This window comes from Bubalus bubalis, chromosome 6, assembly GCF_019923935.1.
Source record: "Bubalus bubalis isolate 160015118507 breed Murrah chromosome 6, NDDB_SH_1, whole genome shotgun sequence".
NCBI lineage: Eukaryota > Metazoa > Chordata > Mammalia > Artiodactyla > Bovidae > Bubalus > Bubalus bubalis.
Window position 1 is genome coordinate 101,862,686 of NC_059162.1, and position 22,816 is coordinate 101,885,501.

General features: G+C 42.6%; 1 protein-coding gene across 10 annotated transcripts in view; it reads right to left on the reverse strand.

The window, feature by feature from the left end:
* Positions 1–22,816, reverse strand: part of ST3GAL3 (ST3 beta-galactoside alpha-2,3-sialyltransferase 3) — a 214,608-nt gene that overhangs the window by 76,256 nt on the left and 115,536 nt on the right. Inside the window, exon 4 of one of the 10 annotated variants that reach the window (XM_006044553.4) lies at positions 9,365–9,436. The exons of the other annotated variants lie outside the window; for them this stretch is intronic. The gene's annotated coding sequence lies outside the window, so the exon portion shown is untranslated. The remainder of the gene's footprint in view (positions 1–9,364; positions 9,437–22,816) is intronic. 10 annotated transcript variants of the gene reach the window in all.

The following is a 22,816-nucleotide window of genomic DNA, read 5'->3' on the forward strand; positions in this document are numbered from 1 at the left end:
CAGGCTTTGATAAAATCACAGGCACAGCCTTTTCATCCTTCTTGAATGTTTCTACGTGTCCAGCCTCATCTGCCTTTATTCTCTCACACATACTATGGTCCAGCCAGTGGGAAGTACTCAGTGCCCTGAATATACATCAAATATATGTTGGGGGGGTCTCATTGAGTATGCTCTCCTGCTATCCTATTCCCTCTGCCTGGAATGTTCTTCCTTGTTCTCCTCCTTCTGCTTCCTGGTCCTTCACAACTCAGCTCAGATGTCAGTTTCACTGGGAGTAACTCCTAGATCCCCAGATTGGGCCAAGTGCCTCCTCTGTGCTCATTGTCCACCCACCGCCACCCACATCACATGCTTGCCCGCATCGGGACTTGCCATACTGAACTACAACTGTTGGTAGTATGTCTCCCTCATGGCGCTGTGAATTCCCAAAGTCAGGGTCTGATTTAACCCTGTAAGCCCAGTTCCTTGCACAGAGAATGGGCACACAGAAGACCCCAGCGATTTTCTGAAGGAACTCTCACTGACAATCTCAATGGACTTGCACTGGAAATAAGGCAATCTCAGGAGTCCACAAGTCAGACAGCGCTGACTATTTTTCAGAAGGCTTGTGAGTTCTAGCCCTGGATCTGTTGCTGTGTGACTGTAGTCAAGTCATCTCACCTCTCTGGTCTTCAACATCTGTATGGGTTCAACATGGGGCTGGAGTCACTGCCCTGCCTCCCCAAACCCTGCTCAGTGCAGTCTAGAGAAAACCAAAGCGGAAGAACAGGACCCATTCCGTGACTGCTGGGGCACCTGAGGGAGGTCTGGCTGCTGGCCAGTTCCCAGCCCCAACCTCCCCCGCCTCCACCCTTGGGCCAGCTGCCAGCACACTGATGCCCAGCTGCTCTGCTGTGCCAGGGCCCTGCGGCAAGTCTTCCCTTGGGGCTGCCTTCTACAGGGACAGGGGCGCGGTGGGTATGGGGTGGGGGAGGTTGGTGCCTGTACAGGACAGCCAGAAACCATGATGCCACTGCCTAGCGTGTATCATGTGTGATTTCCTCAGCCCTGTGATCCTGGCCCAGGGCCTTATACAGAGCCACTGCTCATTGAATTTAGACAAACTCTCATCTGTATCTACATGCATTTTCTTCTAGAAATCTACATTTTCTTAGTCTTCCCTAACAATGAAATTTAAAGCCTGAAATGCAAATACAAATGCTGAGTGACAAGTCGGAGTTGGGCCTTTATTTCGCAGGCGAAAAAAGGTCAAGGGTTTAACAAGAGAATTTACATAACAGTATTTTCTTATGGAAACAACTGTATTTCAGAAATGAAACATAAACTTCAGTGCAATTACTGAACCTACTGGAAACTTCTGGACTAGGCACAGTGACAGGAACATTACAGGTTTCTTCAATTCTTCTTCTCAATAGCCATGTGAGTAGGGTGCTGTTAATTATTAATTTATATAGAAGCTCAGAAAGATGAAGAGACTTATTCAAGGTCATACAACTAGTAAGTTCTGGATACTATTTGAACATATCTTTCTCTGACATGAGTACAGGAGCTCTTAACAGGACACCGCCCTGGCATGGATCCCAGTCAGTGCCATCACAGACAGTCGCACAGAGTCCAGGGACAGCACGGGGGGTCAGTGCAGCTGGAGATGGGGTAGAGAAGCTCTCTGGCAGTGTGTAACATTCAGTGAGGCACTAAGAGTCTCTCATAGCACCCCCATCCCCTTGCCTGCCTCTTATTGTTGGTTCCTATGGTCTTTGTGAATTCCAGAAAGTTCCACAAAGCAAAGGAAAGATGGATGGCCATCGCCTCTTTAACACAGTGCATTGCAGAAATGCACGTAGAAATGCATGTACAACAGCAAACCTTTGGCCAAATCTTTCCTCTCTAATAAACACCATCAACTTCTGGCGAAGTTTCTCAAGGATCAGGGCTGTGGATGTACAGCAACACAGATGGACCTGGAGGGCATGATGCTAAGTCAAATAAGTCAGACAGGGGAACACAAATTCTGCATGATATCATGTTTATGTGGAATCTAAAAAATACAACAAACTAGGGAATATAACGAAAAACAAGCAGAATCACAGATATAGAGCACAAACTAGTGGTTACCAGAGGGAAGGGTGCGGATGGGCAAAATAGGGGTGGGAGAGTGGGAGATACAAACTATAGGGTGTAAGACTGGTTCAAGGATGTATTGTACAACACAGGGAACATAGCCAATATTTTGTAATAAGCATTAGTGGGAAGTAGTCTCTAAAAGGAGAAGGCAGTGGCACCCCACTCCAGTACTCTTGCCTGGAAAATCCCATGGATGGAGGACCCTGGTAGGCTGTGGTCCATGGGGTCGCTGGGAGTCGGACACGACTGAGTGACTTCACTTTCACTTTTCACTTTCCTGCATTGGAGAAGGAAATGGCAACCCACTCCAGTGTTCTTGCCTGGAGAATCCCAGGGACGGGGGAGCCTGGTGGGCTGCAGTCTATGGGGCCGCACAGAGTCGGACACGACTGAAGCGACTTAGCAGCAGTAGCAGCAGCAGCAGTCTCTAAAAATTGTATAATAATGTTTAAAAATTAAAAAAAAAGAATTGGGCTATGGAATAGTCCAAGGTCTGTGCACTCAGGTAATCCATAATGGAGAAGAAAAAGCCCAGACTAGCAGGAGCATGGGAAGCCAGAAGCCAACAGGAAAGGCCCTTCCCATGGCTACGCAGGGCAGTCAGATATCCTGGATGGAGCAGCTCAAAACCAACTCCCCCACTGAGAAAGCAACAGTAACTTCTAAAACACACAGCCCTGGGCATAGTAGGCCATGTCAAGCTATTACCAAATTAAAATGCCTTAGAAATGGCCTCCCAACTATCCCAGTGAGAGAAGAATAGGGGGAGTGTTGGGGACTCTGAGTCATGCAGCAGGCTGGGACCTCTGGGGCAGTGAGCGGTCAGAACCACCAAGATTAACTGTCTCCAACTCCCTCAGGCCAGAATGGTTAGTTTCTCTAAGGCGCTCACACTCCAAATGCCAGGAGGCCCCCACAGATGTCTGATCAAATCATTCAACCCTTGTTCTTCTCGTGCTCTGCAGCTGGCCTTTCATTTGGGGAGATTTAGCATTTGGACCAGTAAGAGCACCCATTGTCCTGCAAACGTGACTACCAAGTGCCTGGGGTGAAGAGTGTAAACCACTGCGCTCTTCAGAGGAGATCCAGATGGAGAGGCTGGCACCTAAAGAAGGAACCAGACTTGCATGCCTCTGCTTCACTGAGAAGCACCGAGTTTAAGGAAGCAGGTCAAACAACAAACGGGTTGTAAGTGGGAAGAACCCAGGACCTGGAATTAGAAACTTTCACAAAGGACATTGCAAGCCATGTGACCTTGGGCAAAGGAAGGACAATCTGATTCGCAGCTTCTTCATCTGCCAATGGGAACCACTCGATTCCCAGGGATCTTGGAGGATGTGGTGAGAAAGGACATCTGGAGGGGCTGGCTGGTCTCCAAAGCGCCATACAAATACTTCATGGAAGGTGAGGTGGCAGAGGCAGGCGGCAAGATGGTGCCGGCTTCGAATACTGGGCTCAAGTGTGGATTCTGTCCTGGAGAGAGTCCTAAATGATTTCCAGTGGGAGAGTGCCGTTGATCACCATGTGTATTTTCACGATCAACATTTGGGAGGTGAGGAGGAGCATAGCAAAAGGCTGAAAGAAGCAGTGCCTGAGATGGAAAAATACCCAGGAGAGAGTGTGATGTCTCAGTTGCCAAAGGAAGGAAGGGTCTTAAGGAGGATGCAGGGACCAACTGCATCGAACGCTGTGTGGGGCCTGGGAGGAGGTGGCAATAGGATTGATGGCTGGATCTGCCAACACGGGGGTTACTCTCGACCTTGAGTAGAGCTGTTTCACCGGAGTGGGAGTGAAATGGTGATTTCATTGGGTTTAAGAGAAAACAGAATTGGAGCCAGGGAATAATAGACTTCTATTTTTAGAAGTTTTGTTACAAAGGGAGACAATGAAATGGGGCAATAGCTGGAGGGAAAGCACAGGGAAAGATTTTTTTGAGGTTAGGAAAATCTTTAGCATGCATATAAGCTGGTTAGAATAAGAGGAAAACTCATGCATGGGGCAGTAGAGGTGGGACCGCTGGAGAAGTCTTGGAGAAGGTGAGAGGGAGAAAGTAGAAGGGCTGGCTTAGCTCTGTCTACCCTGCCCTCCCCTAGCCAGTGACCACCTATTTATCTTGAACATTCAGTTAAGCACCACTTCCTTTATGAAACCTATCGTGATGGCTTCCCCTGCCAAGCAGAACCAGCCTCCCATGCCTGTGGACCTCATTTTACCTAGCGCTGACCTTCACCTGACCTTGCTCACTGGTTCCCATGTTCTCTGTCTTTCCCACCTCCTGGCCTTCTGTCCTCTCATTCACTCAGTCACTCAGCAGACACTCAGAGGCAACAGAGTCACTCTGCTTGGGCCTATAGCCTGGCTCCACCACTTACTAACTGGGCATGTTATTTAATTGCTCTGTGACTTAATTTCCACATCTTTAAAACTGGAATTATGCTAACTCTTCATAAAATTGTGGGGAGGATTACACTGAGAATAAAGTGCTTAGTGCAATGCCTGGCACATAGGTCTCCCTCGCCCTCGGTACATGCTAACTCTAACAGTCTTGCTGTTGTTATGTCCTAGATGCTGGCCTGGGGTTAGAGATACAATGATGTCTAGGAAGGGAATACAGCCTAGCACTTGTCACCCTGATGAGTAACTACCCATTTAGACATCTGTCTCTCCCAGACCATGAAATCTGAGCATAGTGCCCATCACAAAGTACCATGCATGGCACTGAGAGTATGAGTGCCTGGCAAAATATTTGTTGGACTGAACTCAGTTGGTTACCTTGACTTGGAAGGTGAACTGACAGGAAGGGTGGGAGTGAGGTGGGGTGGGGATGGGGAAAGTGAAGAGTGGACTTTGCGGGTTAGGACTCTGTAGATCAGTGATGGGCCTGATCATGACCATGATCAGATCATGACCAATGGCCTAATTTCTAGAATGTCTCAGAGAAGACTGAACTTAGAGCAGCCCCCTATTGTGCCCCCTTACTCCTACCCTGAGCTAGTTTACTAGAAGCAGTTCAAAGAACTGGTTGTGAGAATGAAACAAGACCATAAATGTAACACACCCAGCACACAGCCTGACAAACCGTAGTTAACAAGTATTAGCTTCTTATCAAGCAAGCATGGCAACTTAATTAAGGTAGCCAGTCAACATAGGACTGTGCTGAGAGGGCTGGCATGATGAACACACAGCAAAGAGTCCTCAGCACAGAGCTCATCCCGCCACTGCGTCTTCAGTTCTGTCCTCCCGAGCCTCCTGGGCGAAGATGCACTTTTCCAACGACTAGAGAGACGCCTCTGGAACAGTGACATGATTTGGGAAATGGCAGAAGCAGCTTAGGTTAGCTATAGTAATCCTAGCCTGTCACTAAACATTTTCATTTTCTTTTCCCTGAAACAACTTTTATGTAAGAAAGGTTATCGAATACTGCCAAAGATCCTTTCAAGCTCCAAGATACAGAGCTTTCTCCCTCAGGATAATTTCTATCTCCTCTGACTGCCTCTCCCTCCGTGACTACAGGTCTGCTGGCTCTTCTTGAATTATCATCAGTCTTTCCATTCACCCACATTTGGGGTGTGCCGACCTGTCCTGCCCTGGGCATCACTGACCCTTTGCTCTTTGTGAACTCCACTGCAGACTTGGGCTTCTATGCAGTGTTGCCCACTTAGAGTGATTTATGGTCAACTTGGTGGCACTGTCTTATGCCTCTTTAAGAGAACAGGGACTGCTTGATCTGTGTCATCTGGAATTTAGGGTATTTCTTGGCTCTGGAGGCCCTGCCTCTCAGCTCCTGTTATTGGGCACTGCAATACCTTCTCAGCAAATCAGCCATTCTGCTCTCTGATCAGTGATTCTGGAGCTGACATTACTGCAGTTTCTCTTTGTCTCCAACGCCCTGTACTTTACTTCATTTTGGCTGGGAGGATGCTTTCCAGGAAGCTCTTGCAAATGCTTTTAGCCTGAGCTATACAGGTAGTTCTCACCAAGACTCTCCACCAGGAATCTCTTTTGATTACTCCAATTTTGTTTCTACATGTGTGTGCATTGTGTGTGTGTGTGTGTGTGTGTGTGTGTGTGTGTGTTTAGTCACTCAGTCATGTCTGACTCTTTGCAACCCAATGGACTGTAGCCTGCCAGGCTCCTCTGTCCATGGGATTTTCCAAGCAAGAATACTGGAGTGGGTTGCCATTTCCTGCTCCAGGGGATCTTCCCGACCCAGGGATCCAATCTACATCTCATGTGTCTCCTGAATTCGTAGCGATTCTTTACCACTGTGCCACCTGGGAAGCCCCTGTTTTCTCCATTTCAGTTAAAAATGCATACTCTTTCTGGGTGGTAGTGAAATGAACAGAGGAATTAGCATTTATTAAACATAAACTATGCGCCAGACAGTTGACCTAATTACCTAATATAGCTTTACAGGAATCCTCTGAGGCAGAATAGCCCTTAGATCCAGGCACATGGGGCTAAGAGAAATCAAGAGAAGCATGGTTAGAAGATGTGCTGTTCTATAAATTTTCAAAGGATAAACTTCAGTAGGGATTACATCAAATCTGTAGGTTCTTTTGGATACAATGGGCATTTTAACAGTATTAATTCTTCCAATCCATCAGTATGAAATATTGTTCCATTTATTTGCATCTTCAGTTTCTTTCATCAGTGTCTTATAGTTTTCAGTGTAAAATCTTTCATCTCCTCAACTAAATTTGTTCTGAGGTATTTTATTCTTTTTGATGCAATTGTATATGGGATTGTTTTCTTAATTTCTCTTTCTGATAGTTCATTATTACTGTATAGAAACACAGTTGATTTTAATGTATTGATTTTGTATCCAGCAACTTTACTGAATTTTTAAAAATACTTCTGACAGGTTTGTTTTTATTTTTGGTGGAATCTTTAGGAATGTTAAGTTATCTGCAAGTATAGGCAGTTTTACTTTTTCCTGTTCAATTTGGATGCCTTTTCTTTCTATTTCTTGCCTAACTGTTTCGGCTAGGACTTCTGGTACTATGATGGAAAAAAAGTGGCAAGAGTGGACATCTTTGTTTCGTTCCTGATCTTAGAGGAAAGACTCAGCTTTTTTACCATGGAGTATGATGTCATCTGCGGGCTTATCATAAAGAAAGAAAGAAAGTGAAGTCGCTCAGTCGTGTCCGACTCTTTGCGACCCCATGGACTGCAGCCTACCAGACTTCTCCGTCCATGGGATTTTCCAGGCAAGAATACTGGAGTGGGTTACCATTTCCTTCTCCAGGGGATCTTCCCGACCCATGGATTGAACCCGGGTCTCCTGCATTGGAGTCAGATGCTTTAACCTCTAAGCCACCAGGGAAGCGGCCTTTATTATATTGAGTTACATTACTTTTTATACTCACTTTGTTGAGAGCTTTTATTATGAATGGATGTTAAATTTTGTCAAATGCTTCTTTTGCATCTACTGAGATGATCATACGATGTTTCCCTTCATTTTATTAATGTGGTGTATCACATCAATTGATTTATGGATGTTGCACCATCCCTGGATCCCTGGAATAATCACAGTGTATGATTCTTCTAATGTACTGTTGAATTCAGTTTGCTAAAATTTTGTTGAGGATTTTTATATCTATGTTCATCAAAGATATTAGCCTGTAATTTTCTTTTCTTGTAGTGTCTTTGTCTGATTTTGGTATCAGGATTAGTGCTGACCTCATAAAATGAGTTTGAAAGTGTTCCCTCCTCTTCCATTTTTTGGAAAAGTTAGAGAAGGATTGGAACTAGATCTTCTTTAAATGTTTGGTAGAATTTACCAGTGAAGCCATCTGGTTCTGGACCTTTGTTTGTTGGGAGGCTTCTGAACACTGATTCAATCTCCTTACTCCTAATTGGTCTGTTAGGATTTTCTAGTTCTTCGTGATTCAGTCTGGGTAGTTTCATATGGTAAGTTTAACATGGCCACAAAACTAACTACAATTCACGTTTCCCCTGCATACTCTGGTTGAGACTTACATTTATGGTCATTGTCAACAAAGTGTAGTCACAACTTTCAGAGTTGCTGGAATCCAGTATGTGTGGGCAGCATGCAGGGTAACATCGTGTGGTATCAAGAGTAATGATGTAACCAGCATGAAATAAAGGGAACTAGAGAACTGAAGAGACAAGAAGGTCTGTATTGTTTCTATAAAACAGGTTCCAGAAAGTCCTGGCACTGTAAATAATAAGAGTACTGCTACCTTTTTTAGTGGCAGAAGGTGTGAAATTAGTCAGGAATGATATACCTGACAATTAAAAAAAAAAAAAAAAAAAGAATTTGAGTTGGTCCCTGAACCAGAAAGAGAGAGTATCTGGATACTCTAAAGATACTTCAGGTGCATTGATTCAATAATAAACACAAATCTAAGTATCTCTTCTTTCCTGTGTTGTTCTAAATCCTCATCAATACATCATTACATCTCAAGTGGATGGACTTGTTTATACAGCAGAGACCCTACAAAAATATTTAGCTGGGGCTCCACACATCCTAGGGCTTCCCTGGTATCTCAGCTGGTGACGAATCCGCCTGCAATGCCAGAGACCCTTGTTCGATTCCTGGGTTGGGAAGATCCTCTGGAGAAGGAATAGGCTACTCAGTCCAGTATTCTTGGGCTTCCCTGGTGGCTCAGCTGGTAAAGAATCAGTCTGCAATGCAGGAGACCTGGGTATGATCCCTGGGTTGGAAAGATCCCCTGGAGAAGGAAATGTCTACCCACTCCAGTCTTCTGGCCTGAATTCCATGGACTGTATAGTCCATGGGGTCACAAAGAGTCAGACACAACTAAGCAACTTTCACTTTCACTTTCTGCATATCCTTGGAGCAGCTCTACTATTTATTATCATTCTTGACAAGGGAAACTGATTCTAAAATCCATCCTTTTTTCCCACCAAAGCCTTTGCTTGCTTTGGTAGAAAGAACAGTGGGCTTAAAGGTAAAAAGACTGGAGTTTAAGAAACTAACTCTTACACTTACTGGTTGTGTAACCTCAGGCATGAGATAATCAGTTCCCTTAACTCTTAAAATAGCTAAAATAAATAGGACTGATGGGAAGATCAAATGGTTTCTTGCAACAATGGAGGTCAGAACATTGTTTAAAGGTTATACAAATGTCAGTAACTGTTTCTACTCTTTTAATGTTTGACTTCTACTTTTACTACTTCTAGATCACCTGAATTATCATCATAATTTCACTAATTTAACGAGGAAAAAAACTGTTTCTTTTATGTTTCTTACTTGAATTAGTCTCTCCAACTCACTTGGCTGTCTCCAAACTTCTGCTCTATATGTAGGGAGATCAGGAGGCTCCTGGGAACAGAGAAGGAGGGCCACTGAAATGAGGCAAACATCTCTAACACAAGGTCTTGTCTTCAACTGGCCAGTCCATATCTGAGCTCAATGGGAAGGCTAAATCTCATAAGATCTGTAGCATAGTATTTACTGATCTCTTTAATTTTTCCTTTTCCAGAATGTCATACAGTTGAAACCATGCAGTATGTAGACTTCTCAGACTGGCTTCTTTCATTTAGCAATATACATTTAAGGCTCCTCCATACCTGCTCATGGCTTGATAGTGCATTTCTTTTTAGTGTCAAATAATAGTCCTTTGTCTGGATATACTACAGTTTGTTTATCCACTTATCTAATGAAGGCCTTCTCAGTTCCTCCCAGTTGTTGGCAATTAAGAATGTTTTAAAGGTAATTAAGCAAAAAGGCCTTTATTACTGTACAAACTAGAATAATGTGCAGCATTTGTGCCATACTGCAATATTTCTGTGCAGTTTTTGTATAGAGGTAAGTTTTCACCTCAATTGGGTAAATACCTACAAGAGTAATTGCTATTCAGACCATGTTTAGCTTTTATAACACCTTGCCAAAATGGCTGAACCATTCTGCATTCCTGCCAGCAATGAATGAGACTTCCTGTTGTTCCTCATCCCTGCCAGCATTTGGTGTGTCAGTGTTTTGGATTTTAGCCATTCTAATAGGTGTGTGGTGATATTTTATTCTTGTTTTAATTTGCATTTCCCTAATGACACGTGCAGTTTCCCTGGTGGCTCAGTGGTAAAGAATCTGCCTGCCAATGCAAGAGAAATGGGTTCAATCCCTGGGTTGGGAAGATACCCTGGAGGAGGGCATGGCAATCCATTCCAGTATTCTTGCCTGGGAAATCCCATGGACAGAGGAGACTGGTGGGCTACAGTCCCTGGGGTCACAAAAGAGTCAGACACAACTTACTACTAAACAACAACAATGACACATGACATGAGCATCTTTTCATATGTTTATCTGCCTTTGTATATCTTGTCAGATGAGGTATCTATTAAGGTCTCTGGCCCATTTCTAACTGGGTTTGTTGTCTTCTTATTGTTGAGTTTTAAGAGTTCTTTGTATATTTTGGATAAGTCTTTCATTAAACAAGTGTTTTGCAAGTATTTTTTCTAATTCGTGGCTTGCGTTTTTATTCTTTGATCAGTTTCTTTCACAGAACAAAAGTTTTTAATTTTGGTAAGCCAGGTTACTGATTTTTTTTTCTTTCATGAATTGTACTTTTGGTTTTGTATCTAAAAACTCATTGTCAAATCCAAGGTCACATAGATTTTCTCTTGTTACCTTCTAGATGGTCTGTGATTTACATTAAGATTCCATTGCCTTGCCTATGCTCCTCTGTCAAAGATCAATTGACTGTATTTGTGAATTTCTATTTCTGTACTCTATTCCATTGGTCTGTTTGTCTATTCTTTTGCCAATACCATGCTGTCCTAATTATTGTAGCTTTCTTGTAACTCTAATGTAGGATCAGTCTTTCAACTTTACTCTTCTTTATCAGTTATTATGTGGACTATTCTCAGTTGCTTGCCTTTCCATATAAACTTTAACACATTATTGACTGGAGATGGTATTAACACTTCAGGCATTAGTTTCTGCAAAAATCCTCTGGTCAATAATATTATTAAATAAGTTTGTTGCTATCCATAAAATAACTCACCAGGATTTTAATTGAGATTATGTTGAACCTATAGATCAAGTTAGGAGGAACTAACATCTAAACAATGTTGGATCTTTCTATATGTATTTCTTTGTGCATGTGACAATATAAATGATATTGTGTTTTAATTTCAAATTCCAATTGTTCATTTCTGGTATATAGGAAAGCAACCGACTTATGTATATTAACCTTGTATCCTGCTTCTTTGCAACTAACTGCCAGTTAGTTCCAGGAGTTTTTTGCCAATTCTCTGGAATTTTCTACATAGTCAATCACATCATTTGTGAACAAAGACAATTTTATTTCTTCCTTCCTAATGTCTATGCCTTTTATTTCCTTTACTGTTAGCTAGACCTTTCAGCGGGAGAAGGAAATGGCAACCTACTCCAATATTCTTGCCTGGAAAATCCTGTGGACAGTGGAGCCTGAAAGGCTGCTGTCCATAGGGTCACGCAGAGTCGGACACAACTGAAGCGCCTTAGCATGCATGAATGCACTGGAGAAGGAAATGGCAACCCACCCCAATATTCTTGCCTGGAGAATCCCAGGGACAGAGCAGCCTGGTGGGCTGCCATCTGTGGGGTTGCACAGAGTCGGACACGACTGAAGCAATGCAGCAGCAGACCTTTCAGCATAATGCTGAATAGGAATAGTAAAGAGGGACACGGTCTTTTTCCCAAACTTGAATTTCTCAGGGCTCCCCTGGTGGCTCAGCAATAAACAATTCACCTGCAATGCAGGAGATGCATGTTCAATCCCACGGTCATGAAGATCCCCTGGAGAAGGAAATGGCAACCTACTCCAGTATTCTTGCCTGGAAAACTCCATGGACAGAGGAGCCTGGCAGGCTATAAGCCCATGGGGTCGCAAAGAAGTCAAACACAACTTAGCGACTAAACCACCAACACCACATCTAGTTTCTCATTATCAAGCAAGATGTTAGGTATTGATTTTTTTGTAGATGTTCTTTGTCTAATTGAGCAAGTTTCTTTCTATTCCTATTTTGCTGAGAATTTTTCCTAAAATCATGATTGGATGTTGAATTGTATCAAGTGCTTTTTTGCATCTTACAGATATGATCATATGGCTTTTCTTCTGTAGCCTGATGTGATGCAACACAGTAACTGATATTCTAATGTTGAACTAACCTTGTATATCTGGAATAAATCCCACTTCATTAAGATGTATGGTTCTTCTTATACACTGTTAGATTCAACATGCTAATATATGTTGAGAATTTTTGCATTATGTTCATGAAAGATATTGGTCTGTAGTTTTCTTATAATGTCTTTATCTGGTTTTGGTTTCAGAGGAATGCTGGCTTCACAAAACAAATTAGGAAGTGTTCCTTCTGCTTCTATTTTTCTGGAAGAGATTGTAGAGAACTGGTATCATCTTTTCCTTAAATGTTGGCTAGAAGTCACCAGTGAAACCATCTGAACCTATTTTTTCTGTGTTTTTGTTTTGGAAGGTTGATTATTGATTCAATTTCCTTGGTAGATACAGGCCTTTTCAGATGATCTACTTCTTTTGCATGAGTTTTGGTAGTTTGTGTCTTCCAAGGAATTGGTCTATTGCAGGCAGAGTTGTTCACAATAGTCCTTTATGACCCTTTTAAAATCCATGGGATCAGTAGTGGTGATCCCTCTTTCATTTCTGACATTAGTTAATTTGTGTCTTCTCTCTTTTTTTCTTGGTTAACCTGGTTAGAGGTTTATTGATTTTATTAATATTGTCAAAGAATCAGCTTTTGATTTTATTGATTTTTCTCTACTGATTTCTACTCTTTGTTCCTATGATGGCCTCCTAAGTCTTATTTTCCTTTCCATTTCTGCTCCTCTCCAACCCATATACTTTCCTGCAGCCAAAATCATCTTCCTACAAGTTAAAACTAATTACGTTTTTCACTCCTTAAAATACTTCAATGGCATCTTTTGTCTTCAAGAAGCCCAAACTTCTTACTGTCTCCTCCAAAGCCCTGTATGATTTGGTCTGCCCATTCCTCCAGACTTACATGTCTCATCCTTAGACATCATGGAGTTTTGACAGCACAGAAAAAACAGATATTAAGTTTTTATACAAATATTTATTTCAGTTATACATAATGAAGAACTATTTAACTAGGCCAACAGAATGTACAGGAAACTCTGCAATTGATTCAGATTTTAAAAGACTCTGAAGAAAAAACTAGAGAAAGGGTTGATAGCCAAAAATTAATATAAAATGGATTTTTGAAAATAGTATTTAGAGACCTAGAGAGCATAATGGAAGTTTTTTTTAATTACAGAAAAGAAGGCACATCCCAATATACTTTTTCATTAAAAAGGTATATAAGGACAATACAGAAAATGTAAGCTCAAAAGAAATAACGTACTCACAATCTGACTGCCCTAGCACAACTAATACTACATTCTGCAGTAGTTATTACACTGTATTCAGATATGGTTATAGTGATAGGCTTGAAGGTGATACCCTGGTTCTCAACCCTGACATGTTAGAATCACCTGGTGGAACTTTTAAACATAAAGGTAATTGAGTCTGATTCCTAATCAACTAAACTAGGACTCTGGGTGGCAAGGTCCTGGGTTGAGAAATACTGTATATAGACATGTCCTATGTACAAGCAGGGGCCTCCCCTTAAAGGTGAGTTTATTTTTGGTATCACTCACCTGGGAAAGTGAGTTCCTCAGACGGGAAATGTACTGTTTTAGAGCAGTATTAGACTCACATGGGGAACTTTAAGAATTCCAATGCCTAGGCCACACCTCAAGTCAATGACTTCAGAATCTTTAAGGGGTGGGAGGCAGGCATCAGTAATTTTTTAAGCTCCCCTGGTGATTCCAAGGTCAAGGTTAAGAACCACTGTGCTGAGAGCTCTGGATGAGCTACCAAGTGGGAATTTGACTTTTAAGATCTTGACCACATAGGTATCAAGATATCTAGGAAGAAGTGTGAACAGTGAGTTGTGAAACAGGCTAGAAGTCACCAAGCCAAGAACCCAATCAAGTCCTGCAATGCTGTGCTCTCCTATTGTGAACTAAGTATGGCCCTGGCTTCAGCTGTCTACAGGAGAGACAGAACTCTGAATTTTGCAAACCAGACTATTTTGAGTTTCTTTTACTCTCAAGGTTTATTTACCTGTTGTCCTTGTTTAATTTGTAGTGAAATATTTTTAGCTTTGCTAAGAGAAACCAAGAGAAAAGTTTTGTTGTTTCTGTTATTATTTCTCTTTTTAAAGTATTAAAGAGAACCTGTGCTCTCTGGAGTCAACACAATGGTGAAAGCAGGCTCTTAAGTGAGAGACCCTCCAGGAGATGGTGAAACTCAGGATTAAAGGCAAGGGGAGTCCACATTCATGCACTCCCATATCCTCAAATCTTCCAGTACTGGGGGGAATCTGGGCTTTGTTATTAAAGATGGCACTATTCTTTCTCATAGCTTCTTCCTCTGTCTTTAATTGATTTAACAAACATTTATTGAATATTTACTATTCACCACAAACATTATACTAGCGTCGGGAATGGATCTGTGAGTAGGACATTCACAGTTCCTGCCTTGATAAAGTTTACAATATAGTGGTTCAAATTTAGGATCAAATTGACAGTGCAAATTTGGGGGGAAAAAATAGAAAGCGATGTTGAACAGCGAGACAAGTAGGATGTTTGGTGCCAGGCTGAGAACATTTTGAATGCTGGCTTCATCACCTGTACTTCTGTGAACACAAGGAAATTACGTCTATGATTAAGTTTCTCATTTAATACCGCCTACTTCAGAGAGTGATCTGCCAACTCACGCATTCAACCAACAAATATTTATTAAGCAATCAGTAAGCACTAGGCAATGTTTTAGGTGGTAGGAAACAGTAGTGAACAAATTAACTCCCCCCCCACCCTCCGACACACACACACACACCTTAAGTGGGAGGAGACAATCAACAAGTAAGCGGATTTCCAATAGTGATAAACACTGGAGTAAAATGACAAAGTAAAGGCAACAGGAATGCCAATGGGGGATGGGTTATAATTTTAAATGGCACAGTCAGGGGAGACTTCACTAAGAAAGGGACATTTGAGCTAAGGTCTGAAGAGGTGAGAGAGAATACGATCTCTGTAGGTATCTGGAAAAGAGTGTCCCAAACAAAAGAAGGAGTAAATGCCAAGATTGACCTGGGAGTATTTTAGGAACAGCAAGGACTCCAGAATGGGCTTCCTAGGTAGCACAGTAGTAAAGAATCCACCTGCCATCACAGGAGACATAGGTTTGATCCCTGGGTTGGAGGAGCAGGATCCCTGGGGGAGGAAATGGCAACCCACTCCAGTATTCTTGCTGGTAAAATCCCATGGACAGAGAAACCTGGTGGGCTATTGTTCATGGGGTTGCAAAGAGTCAGACATGACTAAGCACAAGACATGACTGAGCACTGGCCAAGGAGGCCAGTAGGGAATAATAAACAAGGAGAGGAGTAAGAAAACAGGGGTCAAGACTGTGTAGGGTCTTGGTGGAGCATGGTAGAAACTCTGACTTTGAGACTTCCCTTGTGGTCCAGTGGCTAAGACTCCACGCTCCCAATGCAGGGGGCCCAGGTTCTAACCCTGGTCAGGGAACTGGATCCTACACGCCACAACTGATAGAATTTGAAAGCTGCAACTAAAGAGTCCTCATGCCGCAATGAAAATTGAAGACCCTGTGTGCTGCAGCTAAGACCCAGCACAGTCAAACAAACAACTCTGACTTTTATTCAAAGAGAAATGAAGAGCCATGAGAGAGTTCCGATCACTGAAGTAACCAGATCTATCTTGCACTGTAACAGGATCACTGGGCTTCAGTATGCAAGTAGACCTTAGGGTGGCAAGTGGGAAAGCAAGGAGAGCAGCTAGAGTGCAACAATGAGGTATGAGGATGTGACGGCTGCTGCACAGAGTTAACAGTGCTGGATGTAGTGAGAAGCGGTTGGATCTAGAGGTTATGTGAGGTAAAGCCAATAGGGTTTGTTGATGACTAGTTTGGTGTTACGGAGAAGGAAATGGCAACCCACTCCAGTACTCTTGCCTGGAAAATCCTATGGACGGAGGAGCCTGGTAGGCTGCAGGCCATGGGGTCGCCAGGAGTTGGACACAACTGAACGACTTCACTTTCATGCATTGGAGAAGGAAATGGCAACCCACTCCAGTGTTCTTGCCTGCAGAATCCCAGGGATGAGGAGGCCTGGTGGGCTGCTGTCTATGGGGTCGCACAGAGTTGGATACAACTGATGCAACTTAGCAGCAGCAGCAGCAACAGTTTGGTGTTAAACATATGATGCTACGATCTTTGACCTGAACAAGTGAAAGGATGAGGTTGCCATTTACTTGGGTAGGCGAGATCTGGGAGGCAGGGGGTGTGAATCAGGAGGTTTTTTTCTGGACATGTTAAATGTAAGATGCCTAATATACATTCAAGTAAAGGAGGCAACTGGATAAATGAGTATGGAGTATGGGGAAAGAGAAGAGATTGAACTATAAATTTGGGAGTCCTCAGCATATAGATGATATGTAAGCCATGAGCTCTTCAGGCACTCTGTCTACCAGATCTAATCCCTTGAATCTATTCATCACCTCCACGGTGTAATCATAAGGGATTTGATTTCAGTCATACCTGAATGGCCTAGCGGTACTCCCTACTGTCTTCAATTTAAGCCTGAATTTTGCAATAAGGAGCTCACAATTTGAGTCACAGTCAGTTCCAGGTCTTGTTTTTGCTGACTGAATAGAGCTTCTCCATCTTTGGCTGCAAAGAATATAATCAATCTGATTTTGGTGTTGACCATCTGGGGATGTCCATGTGTAGAGTCGTCTCTTGCGTTGTTGGATACCGCTTTAATGGCAGAAAGTGAAGAGGAACTAAAGAACCTCTTGATGAGGGTGAAAGAGGAGAGTGAAAAAGCTAACTTAAAACTCAGCATTCAAAAAACTAAGATCATGGCATCTGGTCCTATCACTTCATGACAAATAGACGCAGAAAAAGTGGAAGCGGTGACAGATTTTATTTTCTTGGACTCCAAAATCACTGCAGACGGTGACTGCAGCATGAAATTAAACGATACTTGCTCCTTGGAAGGAAAGTGAGGACAAATCCAGACAGTGTATTAAAAAGCAGAGACATCACTTTGCCAACAAAGGTCCGTCTAGTCAAGGCTATGGTTTTTCCAGTAGTCATGTATGGACGTGAGAGTTGGACTATAAAAAAGGCTGAGCATAGAAGAACTGATGTTTTCAAACTGTGGTGCTGGAGAAGACCCTTGAGAGTCCTTTGCACTGCAATATCAAACCAGTCAATCCTAAAGAAAATCAACCCTAAATATTCATTGGAAGGACTGCTGCTGAAGCTGACGCTCCAATACTTTGGCTACCTGATGCAAAGCTGACTCACTAAAAAAGACCCTGATGCTGGGAAGGCTGAAGGCAAAAAGAGAGGGGTGGCAGATGACAGGATCGTTAGATAGCATCACCGCCTCCATGGATATGAATCTGAGCAAACTCCAGGAGATAGTGGAGGACAGATGAGCCTGGCAGGCCACAGCCCATGGGGGTCACAAAGAGTCAGACACAACTTAGGACTGAATAACAACAAGACATGAGACTGGATGAGGTCATCTGAGTGGCTGTTTTGAGGAACAGGTAACACAGAAAGTACCTAGTATGGCCCTGGGTATATAGTAGGTGCTCAATAAACACTTTATCCTGGCAGCCATAGGGGATCTGGCAGTCTGTTCTGGAAATAGTAAGCTATGCCTCAACATGTGTTTTAGACCACCCCATGTTTATAGGTCTTTCTTGATAGGTTTGGTTTTCACAAGCCTTTGGGGGTTAAAAGTTGTTGGTTTTGGCTTCCATATCCTTGTATCTTCACACAGAATTCCTTATGAAATGAGGCTGAACATTAAAGCCTCCATGCTCTTGCCCACATGGCAACCATAAAACCCCACACTGTGGAAGCAGACAGGAGCTTTCCCAGAGCACACACCCACACCCAGCTGAAACAGATGACACTTCCATTTAATTAAATCAGCTTCCAGAAGGCTGACATCAGCTTAGGAAAAACACACCTGGACACCAGGCTCTGGCGCCTTCACGGCTCCAGATGGCTCTTGTCTCCGCTGGACTGATGGGCACATTCCTGGCTCCTGGTGTCATGTTCCTCATAATTGAGACTGAGATTTCCTCAGGGTTCTGTCCGAGGGCTCTGCTTCCAGATACTGGCAGGCCTCACTCCCTCTCTTTTGTTGAGTCTTTGCTAAAATCTACCTTTTAAGGAGGCTTGCCCTGACTATCCCATTTAAATGTGCAGTCTCTTCTCCAGCATTCCCTTGTCCTGCTCTATCTTCTTCCACAGCACTCATCACCTTCCAAGATACTGAAAAGCTTGTTGATCACACTTTCCATTTACTGACCACCTGTTCACTGGTATACCCACAGAGCACAGAAGACTGCTGACACATGGTAGCCAGTTAAGAAGCTGTGAATGAATGAAAAAGCACTTCTCTCTTCTCTCAATGTCTGGGCACAGCCTGCAACCCTGAGCCCTGTTCTAGGACCCTCCACTTGGCACAGTAGATTCCTTTTGGAGAACCCAGAGTCTCTCCAGGGGCCAGACTTGAGACTTCTGGAGGTATCATCCAATTGGGCTGCAGCTGAGTGCATGGAGCAGCCTGAGTGCCCAACTTCCAGGGAACACATGTTCTCGGACAATTCTTGGACAAATATGAGGCCAACAAAACCCAACTTGCCATGCTCACATCCTGTTATTTACTCCCTCAAGGCCACCCTCATCAGTTCTTTTGTGCTCAAGTCACTGCTCTCTGCTTCTTCTCCTTGGTCCAGTCTCTCACTTCTCTCCCCCATCACCACACTACAACTCACCACTGTCTCCCATAAAGCCTCATTTCCTTACAGCCTCAACTTCTTCAGTGAATGTTCCTTCCGTCTTCTAATTTCATAGAAACCTGGGTCTCCCCTGAAAACACCATTTCCTCTACAGCCTTGTGATGGAGGCAGCTCTTTCTTCTATACCCTATGCATCTGAAGATCCCTCATACCCTCTTTGTACTCCATTTATGCTTCTGAGTCACTAGTATGTCATCTTTCTTTACAAAAACAAAAAACAAAACAGGGACTTCCCTGGTGGTCCAGTGGCTAAGACTCCATGCTCCCAAGGCAAGGGGCCCAGGTTTGATCCCTGGTCAGGAACTAGATTCCACATGCCTCAACAGAGACCCGGCACAGCCAAATAAATAAATAAATATAAACCAAAATGAAAACCTGTTCATTGCTCATACTATCCAGAAGTACTACTTTCTTCCCTCCCCTGCTGTTCTCATTCACTCCCTCCCGCTTCACTTACACTTCAGCTCACAACACAACCTTTTCAACCAAGCCTGTAAGGCTGTTCATGTGGCTTAGAATTTTCAGTCTTATCCCAATAACAAACCACACAGTCAGTACTCAAGAAATATTTTCTAAGTGAACAAGTGAAGAAATGAAGTCTGGGGCGTAAAGCAGGAGGCAAGCTGAGGTTCAGGTCTCATTTTGGGGTATATTCTTCCCAGGTTACCAGACACTGATAACGGTACAGCACAGGTTGTATCTCAACCTTGGGTGATTACTTTTATCCCCACTTTATACTAGGAAACAGGCTAGCGGTTAAATAACTCACTCAAGATTACAGCTAGTAAGATGTGGAACGGGGCTTTAAAAATCCACATTTGATTCCACAGTCCACATTTTTAACCTCCAAAAAAATACTGCCTTCCTGAAGAATACAGCCTGCTGTTAAAGGAAAAGATCTTGTACAGCTCCATAAGTATTCTGAACAATTTTCATAGTCCTGACAAGTGATTTTGTCATAAAGACACAAGCAGCAGGGAATTCTCAAAGGAAACAGAAACCACTTATTACACAAAGATATAATTAAAAGAATATAATGAAGAACAAAAAATAAAATACAAGATACTTCTTTCCAGGTTTTTGAAGTATCATTTGATATAGAGGTATTTTAAATGTATTTGTATAAACAGCTTACCCTTGAAAAACAAGAAGGTTAGGGGTGCTGACCCTCCACACAGTCAAAATCTGCACATATAAATCTGCATATAACCACATATGTGGTTCCTCCATATCCACAATTCTGTGTGCTCCAATTCATCCAGTCACAGATTGTATAGTACTGAACTGTGTACTGTTGAAAAAAATCCACATATAAGTGGATGCACTTCAGTTCAAGGGTCAACTGCAATAGAATTTCAAGAATAAAAAAACACCTGGGGTGGAAAGGCAATTCCCATGCAGATATATCTGTGCTGCATTCTCAGTGAAGGGCCAGCATGTATGATTTGTGAGCCAAATCTGACGCACTATCTGTTTCTGTGAGATAAGAATGTCTTTTACATTTTCAATGGTTGGTTTAAAAATTAGAAGAATAATACTTAATGACATAAAAATAACATTAAATTAAAATTTCAGTGTCCATAAATAAAAAGTTTTGTTGGAATACAGCTAAGCCATACTCATCTGTATGTGTTATCTATGGTTGCTTCCACAACACATCAGCGGAGACAGGTGTGACAGAGACAGCAAAACTCCCAAAACTCAGAGATATTGACCATCTGACTCTACAAAAAGAGCTGGCCAATCTTGTTATAGGTCACTTCCTCTGACTTAGCTTCTAGGTCACTAATCCTGTCTTTAGTTGTATCTAATCTGCTGCTAGTTGTATCTAATCCAATGCAGTACTTGGATGCAATCTCAAAAACAACAGAATGATTTCTGTTCATTTCCAAGGGAAACCATTCAATATCACGGTAATCCAAGCCTATGCCCCAACCAGTAGTACTGAAGAAGCTGAAGCTGAACGGTTCCGTGAAGACCTACAAGACTTTTTAGAACTAAAACCCAAAAAAGATGTCCCTTTCATTATAGGGGACTGGAATGCAAAAGTAGGAAGTCAAGAAATACCTGGGGTAACAGGCAAATTTGGCCTTGGAATACAAAATGAAGCAGGGCAAGGGCTAATAGAGTTTTGCCAAAAGAATGCACTGGTCATAGCAAACACCCTCTTACAACAACACAAGAGAAGACTCTACACATGGACATCACCAGATGGTCAACACCGAAATCAGATTGATTATATTCTTTGCAGCCAAAGATGGAGAAGCTCTATACAGTCAGCAAAAACAAGACCAGGAGCTGACTGTGGCTCAGATAATGAACTCCTTATTGCCAAATTCAGACTGAAGTTGAAGAAAGTAGGGAAAACCACTAGACCATTCAGGTATGACCTAGATCAAATCCCTTATGATTATACAGTGGAAGTGAGAAATAGATTTAAGGGACTAGATCTGATAGAGTGCCTGATGAACTATGGATGGAGATCTGTGACATTGTATAGGAGACAGGGATCAAGACCATCCCCATGGAAAAGAAATGCAAAAAAGCAAAATGGCTGTCTGGGGAGGCCTTACAAATAGCTGTGAAAAGAAGAGAAGCGAAAAGCAAAGGAGAAAAAGAAAGATATAAGCATCTGAATACAGAGTTTCAAAGAATAGCAAGGAGAGATAAGAAAGCCTTCCTCAGCGATCAATGCAAAGAAATAGAGGAAAACAACAGAATGGGAAAGACTAGAGATCTCTTCAAGAAAATTAGAGATACCAAGGGAACATTTCATGCAAAGATGGGCTCGATAAAGGACAGAAATGGTATGGACCTAACAGAAGCAGAAGATATTAAGAAGAGGTGTCAAGAATACACAGAAGAACTGTACAAAAAAGATCTTCACGACCAAGATAATCACAATGGTGTGATCACTCACCTAGAGCCAGATATCCTTGAATGTGAAGTCAAGTGGGCCTTAGAAAGCATCACTACGAACAAAGTTAGTGGAGATGATGGAATTCCAGTTGAGCTATTTCAAATCCTGAAAGATGATGCTGTGTAAGTGCTGCACTCAATATGCCAGCAAATTTGGAAAACTCAGCAGTGGCCACAGGACTGGAAAAGGTCAGTTTTCATTCCAGTCCCAAAGAAAGGCAATGCCAAAGAATGCTCAAACTACCGCACAATTGCACTCATCTCACATGCTAGTAAAGTAATGCTCAAAATTCTCCAAGCCAGGCTTCAGCAATACATGAATCGTGAACCTCCTGATGTTCAAGCTGGTTTTAGAAAAGGCAGAGGAACCAGAGATCAAATTGCCAACATCTGCTGGATCATGGAAAAAGCAAGAGAGTTCCAGAAAAACATCTATTTCTGCTTAATTATTGACTATCCCAAAGCCTTTGACTGTGTGGATCACAACAAACTGTGGAAAATTCTTCAAGAGATGGGAATACCAGACCACCTGACCTGCCTCTTGAGAAACCTATATGCAGGTCAGGAAGCAACAGTTAGAACTGGACATGCAACAACAGACTGGTTCCAAATAGGAAAAGGAGTATGTCAAGGCTGTATATTGTTACTCTGCTTATTTAATTTATATGCAGAGTACATCATGAGAAACGCTGGACTGGAAGAAACACAAGCTGGAATCAAGATTGCCGGGAGAAATATCAATAACCTCAGATATGCAGATGACACCACCCTTATGGCAGAAAGTGAAGAGGAACTCAAAAGCCTCTTGATGAAAGTGAAAGAGGAGAGTGAAAAAGTTGGCTTAAAGCTCAACATTCA